Genomic DNA, 9980 nt, shown 5'->3' with positions numbered 1-9980 from the left:
CTTTAGACAAAATGGCAGACTTCCTGCATCTTTTCAGGCTTGACTTTTTGAATTATTTGGTGGGTCTGCAACCCAATAAGACAAAAAAACAGAATGCAAGGAACAAGGAACTAATTGCCAATTGCCCACAGGTGTGCACCTCCGTGCTCAGCTGCCCCACCTATGGGCCACTAACAGATCATATGAAAAGCTTGCAGTAAAAAAAAAAAAACATACATAACTAAGACAGAACATAACAGGTCTACTCATGACAAATGTGTCTACCAATTTTCATGTTGCTAAGTGACTTCAAGGTATTTATTTATTTATTTAGCACTACTGTTTTTATTGCTCCCCTTCCGCTAGACGTTGGCAGACAAAATGCAGCCACCATCAATTCGCATTGGCTTCCTTGCAGTGGAAAGACAATATCACTAGGCGGCGCTATTGTACCATTAACCTGGTTTGCCAACCATCAACAGATGCCACAAAAGAAGAACATGATGTGTTTTGTGCTCACATTTTCCATGTTAGCAATTTTTAAAAAATTAAAAACACATGAAAATATTTTGGGTGGGGCTGGAAAGGATTAATTGCTTTCCCATTAATCTCAATGTGGGAACGAGTGTTTTAAGATACGAATTTGGTCGCAGAAGAGATTAAACTTGTATCTCAAGGCACCACTGTATTTGTGTTGCTTTTTGGATATTCAGGAAAAAAATACATAGTCACAAAAATATATAATTAGGAAAAAACAAAAAATGAAAATGAAATAAAACGATTCACTGCTATTTTGGATGTTCGGTACAAAGAAGTGTAAAAATACAAAACATGCAAATGATGAATTGATCATTTTTGAGTATTTTTTTTTTTACAAAAATAGAATTACAAATAAATAACTAAAATATCCATCCATCTATCCATTATCTGAACCACATAATTTAAGGAAAATTTAAGTGTAATCAAAATGAACAAAAAATTCTTAACATTTTATAAATACTGTCAAAAGCAAAAATGAAACATACATAACTAAGACAGAACATAACAGGTCTACTCATGACAAATGTGTCTACCAATTTTCAAGTTGCTAAGTGACTTCAAGGTATTTATATATTTATTTAGCTCCATGTTGCCCAACCAAGCTGTTTTTATTGCTCCATGAAAATTTTGCTTAAAATGGCCGCTTTACACCAAAATGGCAGACTTCCTGTGTCTTTTCAGGCATTGTTTCTTGAAACTTTTTTTTTTGTGGGTCTACTCATGATACACATGCCCACTAAATTTTATGTTGCTACGTCAAAGGGCAGATTTAAAAAAAAAAAGGACGTTCTGTGCTGCCCTGGAAATGAGCCTAAAACATCCGCTTCAAACCAACATGGCGGACTTCCTGTGTCTTTCGGGGTATGGCTTCTTGAAACATTTTTGTGGATCTACGCTTGATATGCATGTCTACCAAATTTCCTGTTGCTATGAGGGCGAAATTTTCAAAATCGCTATATTGTGTCCCTCCTTATTAGGCGGATGCAACACACACACACACACATGCATACATACAGTATACACACATGCACACGCCCCAAGGAAGGGGATTATTATTATCACCCACACACACTGGTGGTGGGCAGGATTTATTTATTTATTTATTTTTGAAGTCACACTGAGGTACGAGCACACGCGCACACAGTGATGTGTAATCTCAGGAAGAGGGGAGCAGGCACAAGATGAGGATTTACAGCATCATGTTGCTCTTTCTCACTCCCAGTGGCCTCTTTGCCACACACACATACACTAACACACACTGACACACACCCACACACACACACACACACACATAAGCCTGCATGAAATAAGGCCCCTGTGCGGCATAAATCTCCACAATGTCAACTTTCGTGAAACCGATCACTCAGCTGAGCTGTGATTGGCCGATTCCCAGGAAGTATGTACAGTAAATCGCCAGTCAATCTAAAAGCAACCATTGCATTAGTTCTATTTGATGTATTTTTTATAGTGAGTCCACGTTTTTCGCGGGGATTCATCCTGATCCCGATATAAAGAAAACTAGCAATCTTACATGTCGACGGCAGTTAAAAGTTTCTTAAAGTATTCCCGAGGTTTTTGGTTGTTGTTTTTTTTTGTTTCCATTTGGGCTCGTCGTTGTCGTGTTTGCCGTAAACCGAGACGACCGCAGAAAGGCTGAATGGGATGAAAAGGACTTAAAATGCTAATGAAAAATTTACAGTTTCAATTTAACGGCGGTGCAAACAAACGCCGGCGTCGGAACTTGGGTCGGCGTAAGCGGAGCGGAAGAGGCGGCGGCCAAGCTGATGATGATGCCGTGCGACGGACGAGCTTTTAAAAGAAGAAAAGGTTTTGCTTTTGGGTTTGGGAGATTTTAGAAAAAGAAAAGCACATAAGTGACACAAAACATGAACCCTGTCATGAGACCCTAACTTACAACCCTAATTCTCTCTTGACTCTTTAATTTGAATTCATTACCCTATCTTGAAACTCTAATTTGACACCCTAATGTGAAACCTTGATCTTGGTCTTGATACCCTAATCCAGTTTTGAAATCATAATTTGAATCCATAACCCAGGATTGAAACACTAACTATGTCATGAAATCATGAAATCCTAAGTCTGAAACATTAATTCTGTCTTGAAACCCTGATCCTGACTGTGAAACATAATTTGAATCCAAAACCAAAACTTGAAACCCTACTTGGGCCCTACCTAAAACCCTAACTCACATTTGGACTCCTAGTTTGAAACCCTATCTTGAAACCCAAACCAAGGCTTGGAATCCTAAATTGCAACGTTTAATTGTCTTGGAATCTTAAAACCTTACTTTGAAACCCCAACCCTGGCTTGAAACCCTCATTTAAATCCCTTAACCACGATGGGAACCCTAGTTTAAAACCCTTGTGTGAAATGTCAATCTTGCTATGAAACCGGTTTCAAACCACAATTTGAAACCCTAATTTGAAATATTTTGTCTTAAAACCGTCAATCCTGTCATGAAACCTTACTTTAAAACCCTTTCCCAGGCCTGAAACCCTATCTTGAAACCTTGCCATCATGAGGCATTCAAGCGCACGGGACAAAAGAGTCTCCACGGCCGGACCGTCCGTCGGTTCCGGTGGCGCTTTCACGAGGATAATTTACGGCGGCGTCAGCGAGATGGATGAGGCCGCCACGATGTGGCAACGCGCGCGTAAAACTTCTGCGCACACGCACGCACGCGCGCATAAGTCATCTTCGTCAGCGCGGGAGGAAGACGGCGGCGTCAACCTTGAGGCCGCGTACACAACATGAATCAAAAAAAAAGAGGAAGGCAAGCCGGGAGGGAAATAAATCCACACTTGAATGTTCGGCGCACAAATACAATACGGAAAGACCGCACTACACACAACTGAATGGGTATTTGAAACCCTAACCCTGGCTCGAACCCCTAATTTGAAAGTAATGATGTTTTTTTATTTTAATTTCACAATATTAATTTAAAAGCCACTATTGTAGCATTACTCTGTTTTAACACCCTATCGATCCGAATCGTGGATGACCACAACACAAGACTCGAACCCCTAACTTGAAACCATATCATCCCTGGCCTGTCATGTGGTGACAAAGTTGTGACTGGCGGCGGTTGCACCTAAGTGACGATTCAGCAGGAATGAATGACTGCTGCTGGTTGTTGTTGCTGTTGATCATTTAAATGTCCGGCGGACGTTTACAAGCATGCCGCCTGCTACTTCATCTCAGTCATGGATTTACTGCGCTCGCACACACTCAACACAAACAGTGTGAATTATGCTAGCTGGCTGCTACGGCGACCACGTGACTTTGCTGCTGCTGGAAAGAGCAAATTGCCTCGCGGGAGATTGATGTGGCCCACACACATATTGTAATACTGTAATACAATTAAACACGCATGCATCACAACATTAAGCTAGCATTGAAAGCATGTGGAGCATTTATTTATTAGCATTCATATCCAATTTATGGTCCACTAGATTGCTCTTTGTCCTCACTTAAGACAATTCAGCACACTCGTAGAACAACTTTTTCTTTTGCAAGTGCAACTTGGGCCTAGTTTTGAAATTAAACCTGACGAGTGAACAACTGTGCTACATTAGCAACACAACTACGGCCAGCTAGTAGGTATGTATAACTTCCTGGAAAATGCCCACTAGTAGTTTTGCCACACCCTACTAGTATGCAATGTCAACATAGCTACTAGTAGTACTAGGAGTGGGGGGGGGTGGTACTAGTAGTAAGAAGTTTTAGTCATTTTACGAGTTTTCCCCTTGCCTTGTACTTCTTTTTTCAACACAAGATGTCGCTATCTGTCTAGCTAACTAGCTATGTAAAACACAACACTAACAAAACAATGAATTCGCCCGCCCTCTTTATTTCTTTTTTTTTCTTTTCTTTTTTGTTACCTGTTGTGTAGAAACATATCCAGTGGGGTCCTGGGCCGCGGGGCACTCCAACGCAAACAAACAAACAAACAAACAAAAAACCGTCCAAGTTGTCTTGCTAACAAAAAATGTGACAGCACTGCCCCCTTTCGGCGGTAGTAGGAGTGACGCGATAAGGTCACGTGCACTGTGGCAGCAGGAGGAAGGATTTGATTTAAAAGCCACGTGCGAAGCAAGACAATCAATTTATAAATCAATCAGTCGTTCAATGTGGCATGTACGGTGGTGGTCGCCAATGTTGTCACCAGTTGCGGGTCTGAGCCAGCAGGAGGCAACATGCCCGCTGTGGATGACTCACTCCAGGTTCGTCTACTGAACTATAGAAAACCGCAGCAATAAAAAATAAATATAACCTGGTCCTTCATGGACACCTCATTAAGTTCACACTCTAATTAGAGCTTATGTAAACACACTGGATTTTACAAACATTTGAAGAAGCTTAAAGGCGAAAAATAGGAATCGTTACATGTTTAGTGCTTGAGTGCCCAATGAAGTGCCCATGTAGATAATCACAAGGTGATTTACTGTAATGTATATTAGTGCAATGGACTATTATACACTACAGTACAAGCGAAGTGCGTAAGTTTTTCGATACAAAATAAGACTAGAACGGGAAACCGTTTCAGACCTGAGCAAATGTTTCATGGATACATGCTGCCCTCCAGTGGAAGTATGCGGCACTGCTTTACTGCTGACAATGATGCAATGTTTCCACGTTAGAAGTGTAGGTAACTTCATTTTTATTTTTTATATTATTGCCATGCTCAGGCGTTGCATCCTCTGCAAGTGTATGTTCATAAAAATGTTTAATAAAGTAAAAAAAAAAACAGTGGAGGTAACTGAGTAACAGATTAATTTATTTGAAAAAAGTAAACGTGATGTTTTGTCATTGTCACGTGCTGTGATCTATTAAATATGGTTTCCTTTAAAATGTCAGAAAATATTTGTGAGGAAGATGATTTGATTGCCGTGTGGATACAGGTGATGCTTTTATTGCCGTAACAACGCAGGTATGGAGAATCATTTTCTTATCATGGTGATGCAGGATTCATTGGTTGCCATGGAGAAATAGGAGAGGATGCTTTGGTTGCCAGGGTGATATAGGTGAGTAGGATGCTTTGGTTGCCATGGAGATGCCCATGATGAGGATGCTTCAATTTCCCAAGTTAGGATGTGTTGGTTTCCGCAGTGATGCAGGTGAGGATGATACCTGCCGTTGCCTTGGAGATAGATGCTTTGGTTACCATAGCGACGCAAGTTTGAAGGATACAGAAGTAGATTGTTAGTTGCCAAAACAATGCAGGTTAGTTTGATGCTCTGGTTGCTATAGTGATAGAGAGGCGATAGATACATCGTGATGCTGGTGAGCAAGATTTTTTTTTTCGCCGAGAAGCATCCGATTTGTGTTCTTTCGGTAACCATGGTAACAGCACAGACACAACAACGAGGCCCGCAGCTGTGGTCCTCCACTATTTACATCGAACTCAAATATGACCGCTGACTCAAACAATTTGACACCAACTACGGCGTATTTTATCAAGCAGACTGATAAACAAATATTGACTTACTTACTGACTTTGCTGGGGCAGTCATTGACCGGACGCAGGCGGCCGGCAAACAAGAGGCAGCGGACTTTGCAGCGTCACAATGTGAGCCAATCGACGAGCTCACTTTCTATTTTTAGCATCCAAGTCAGGTCAGTGTGCAGTTTCACAGATTCTGGCAGCTTCCTAGAAGGACGCAGGGGCCGGGAATAGCATCAGATTGTGTGTGTGTGGGGGGGGGGGGCTTACTTAGGATATCAAATTAGTTTTCAGTGATGCTCATGAAAATTATATTTTATATTGCACTCCCGTATATTTGTGATTGATGGAAAAACTCACCTACTTGTGAGTTTCTCTAATGTGGCAAAAAATGATTGAAATTAATTTTATCCACAAACTAACTCAACTCTTCTAGCGATCCTTTTCTGGTGCAGCATCCGCAATTGTTTCGGGGCTTTTGTTATCACTTTAGTGGTGCAAGGGCTAGAGATGGGAAAATGAAGCTTCATGAAGCCTCATGAAGCACTTTTACTATTTTTTTTTTACTCCTCTAGATGGTGCTCTTGGTTCAAATATAAAGGCTAGTGCAATGAAAATGTATTACATTTCCACTGCCTTTTTAAACCAATAGTGCCATCTAGAGGAGTCAAAAAATATCACAAGTGCTTCATGAGGCTTCATTTTCCCATCACTAGTGCCACTGAAAGCTGACTATTGGCTGTTTTTTTAAATTTTTTATAGCCCACATCACATGTAACCACATGACCACATGTATCATCTTCTTCCATACTGTACATTCTGTGCCTTTAAATACTGTACAGTCAAAAACGTGGCATACACCACACACACATTGCTTGCAGCTTAGTAACACGTAATTGTGTGTATAGTTGTTCACATATAGATGTTTAGGCTTCCCATATGGTCTAGCGGTTAGGATTCCTGGTTTTCACCCAGGTGGCCCGGGTTCAACTCCCGGTATAGGAAAGACATGAGTTTATGTTATGTAATCAAACTGAAAGGAGGGAACGTCAACACACGTTTTTTTACACTTTGTATGTGTGCACTTGCTTGTTAAGGTCAGACAAGAATGTAAAACAAAGTGTGTTTATCAGTGAATGCGCAGAACTGAACGTTGGTGCGAGTGTTTTGATTTCTAAATGCTTCATTTTTAGACCACAAGTTAACAGTTTAGTCCCTGCAACAATAAGACCAAAACATATAGCATTTGCGTTAGTATGACTACTTTACATGCGCCATCAATATATAGGATCATCTTTCACGCTGAGTATGTGAAATTGGAAAGTCACATCACCAGAAATATAACGGATTTAGACCAGAATGCAAAAGATTAATATCCAGTTTCATTTGTGAAGCAGCAAATCTGTATTTTTCCTTTTTTCTTTTTTTCTCTTTTTTTGTATGTGCGTGAGTATGTGCATGTGCGCGGGAGGGGGGGTGGGTAGGGGATTACATTTTTTAATTGTAATTAATCGTATGACTTCACTAGTAAACTCACGATTAATCGCAAATTTGATATCTGTTCTAAATGTACAATGAAAAAAATTCTAGGTTTTCATACTCTTGCTAACAAAAGTGGAAAAAAAGTATTTTGTTAAAATGAATTTTCGACGTTTATAGTCGTCAATAACAGTGAATGAATAAAAAGAAAAGAAAAGATTATTAAAAATTTGGGGCGTCAGGTGATCAAAATTTAAATAGTTAACTCATGATTAATAACAAATTTTATATCTGTTCTAAATGTGCAATAGAAAAAATTCTAGCTTTTTAGCTTCTTGTTAACAAAAGAGGAAAAAAATGTTTTAATGTTTTTAGCCGTCAATGGCAGTGAATGAGTTAAAGTATATTATATATATTATTATATTTATTTAGTATTTATTTGATTTTATATATAATATTATTAAGTATGATTGGTCTTATTTGTTACTATATGTCATTTTTGTAAAACAACTTACTTTTTTCTGTTCTTCGCACTACAAAGCGTCCTTAAGACATGCTTGCTTGAGTTTGTTGCAGAAGAACACAGAGAACGATAACAACAATTGTCATCGAAGACCTCAGATATAAAAAAAAAAAAAAACTACCCTTTTTGCTCTTCTGGTGTCCCAATACTTTTGTCCATATAGTGTTTATATGTCAAAAGACAACAACACTGACTGTGGTGTTTTGTTTTCTTTTGTTTTTCATAGAAGTCTACTATACCAGGTCGACCTGCTTCCCCGCCCGACGGAGGTGAGTTGGATTGCGGCCCATTTCTTCCTTTGAGATAAGAGCAGAAATAGAAAGCTTGAAAACGTCTTATCAGCTCAAATGACTTTACAGCTGTGTGTGTGTGTGTGTGTGTTTTAGGACAATTAAATGTTAAATCTAACCGGAATAAAGCTCCAAAGTTTGCAACCATAAACATACAGCATTAGTTTCATTTTGAATGTGCGTGCCACCTGGACACTTCATTAGGTACACCTGCACCGTCTAAATCAATGATGGGCATTTTCGTACGCCAGGGACTCATTTGAGTTTTAAAATGGACGGATGGGCCGAGTCTAAAAAAACACATAGATCTTTTTTTCTTGGAAATGTGTTTCTGCTTTCCAGCAGATGTTTGAAGTTTTTGTTTTTTTCCCCCCCAATGCCAATGTTAATTACACTTCATCTCTTTGTGAAGAGCTCGGTGCTGCCCCACGTGTTGTGGCATAACGTGGTACTACACTGAACACGTGCCTGTATACTGTAAGAACAACATTTTAAAAAACAATCCATTAACTCATTCACTGCCATTGACGCCTATTCATTTGGACTATTTCTGTTAGTTTAACATTTTTCTCCCACTTTTGTTAACAAGAGTATGAAAACGTAGAATTTTTTTTATTGCACATTTTGTTATTAACTCATTCACTGCAATTGACGACTATAGACGTCAAAAATTCATGTGAACTATTTCTATTAGCTTAACAATTTTTCATTTAATTTAATTTTTTTATGAAAAACTTTTTTTTTTATCTTCTATCTTCGCATTTATCACGATTAAACGGCCCTTATTTTTAATTCTTTTTTTTTTTATTAGGCCCGTCAGGCGATTATTTTTTTAAAATTGGAATTAATCACATGACTTCACTAGTTAACGATTAATCACAAATTTTATATCTGTTCTAAATTAAAATAACATTTTTTTCATACTCTTGTTAGCAAAAGTGATTTTATTTTTTTTAACTAACAGAAATAGTTCAAATGAATTTTTGACGTCTATAGCCGTCAATGGCAGTGAATGAGTTAATCATGAGTTAACTAGTGAAGTCACGCAATTAATTACAATTAAAAATTGTAATCACCTGACGCCCCTAATTTGTAATAATCTTTTTTTTTATCGTGAGTTAACTAGTAAAGTCGTGCAATTAATTACGATTAAAAAATGTAATCACCTGACGCACCTAATTTTTAATATTTTTTTTTCATTTAAAAAAGAAAAGATTATTAAAAATTAGGGGCGTCAGGCGATTAAAATTTGTCAACGTAATTAATCGCATGACTTCACTGGTTAACTCAAGATTTTATATTTGTTCTAAATATACAATTAAAAAAAATTCTAGGTTTTCATACTCTTGTTAACAAAAATGGAAACAATGTGAAACTAATAGAAATAGTTCAATTGAATTTTTGACGTCTATAGCCGTCAATGGCAGCGAATGAGTTAAAAATCATTAGCGATATAGTGGGGCGCAAGTGATATGACGGGGCTCACGATGTCTATTATTATAGTTGCCGTGGTGTAAATGTACAGACTGTCCTCAATAAACTTCAACCAGAGAGGATCAAAATATCATATATAACATTATATAATTTGAATGTTATTAGTTGCAAACCATAGCATGGGTTCAGCAGGTTCACGAGGTGAAAACATGAGTCGAAGTCAACCAACGGCCTCCAAAAACGTACCCAGTCAGCACTCCCTCGCATACAC

General features: G+C 38.5%; 1 protein-coding gene and 1 non-coding gene across 3 annotated transcripts in view; one reads left to right on the top strand and one right to left on the bottom strand.

The window, feature by feature from the left end:
* Positions 1-4516, bottom strand: part of LOC144057466 (uncharacterized) — a 13352-nt gene extending 8836 nt beyond the window's left edge. The window contains exon 1 of one of the 2 annotated variants that reach the window (XR_013295246.1): positions 4422-4516. The gene's annotated coding sequence lies outside the window, so the exon portion shown is untranslated. Of the gene's footprint in view, positions 62-4421 lie in introns of those variants that run through there. The other variant, XR_013295247.1, reaches the window with a different exon arrangement.
* A 2400-nt stretch (positions 4517-6916) lies between these two features.
* trnae-uuc (transfer RNA glutamic acid (anticodon UUC)) lies at positions 6917-6988 on the top strand. Its single transcript has one exon. It is a non-coding gene; the product is annotated as a tRNA-Glu (tRNA).
* The last annotated feature ends 2992 nt before the right edge of the window (positions 6989-9980 follow it).

This window comes from Vanacampus margaritifer, chromosome 9, assembly GCF_051991255.1.
Source record: "Vanacampus margaritifer isolate UIUO_Vmar chromosome 9, RoL_Vmar_1.0, whole genome shotgun sequence".
NCBI lineage: Eukaryota > Metazoa > Chordata > Actinopteri > Syngnathiformes > Syngnathidae > Vanacampus > Vanacampus margaritifer.
This window is presented reverse-complemented; position numbering and strand designations above follow the sequence as displayed.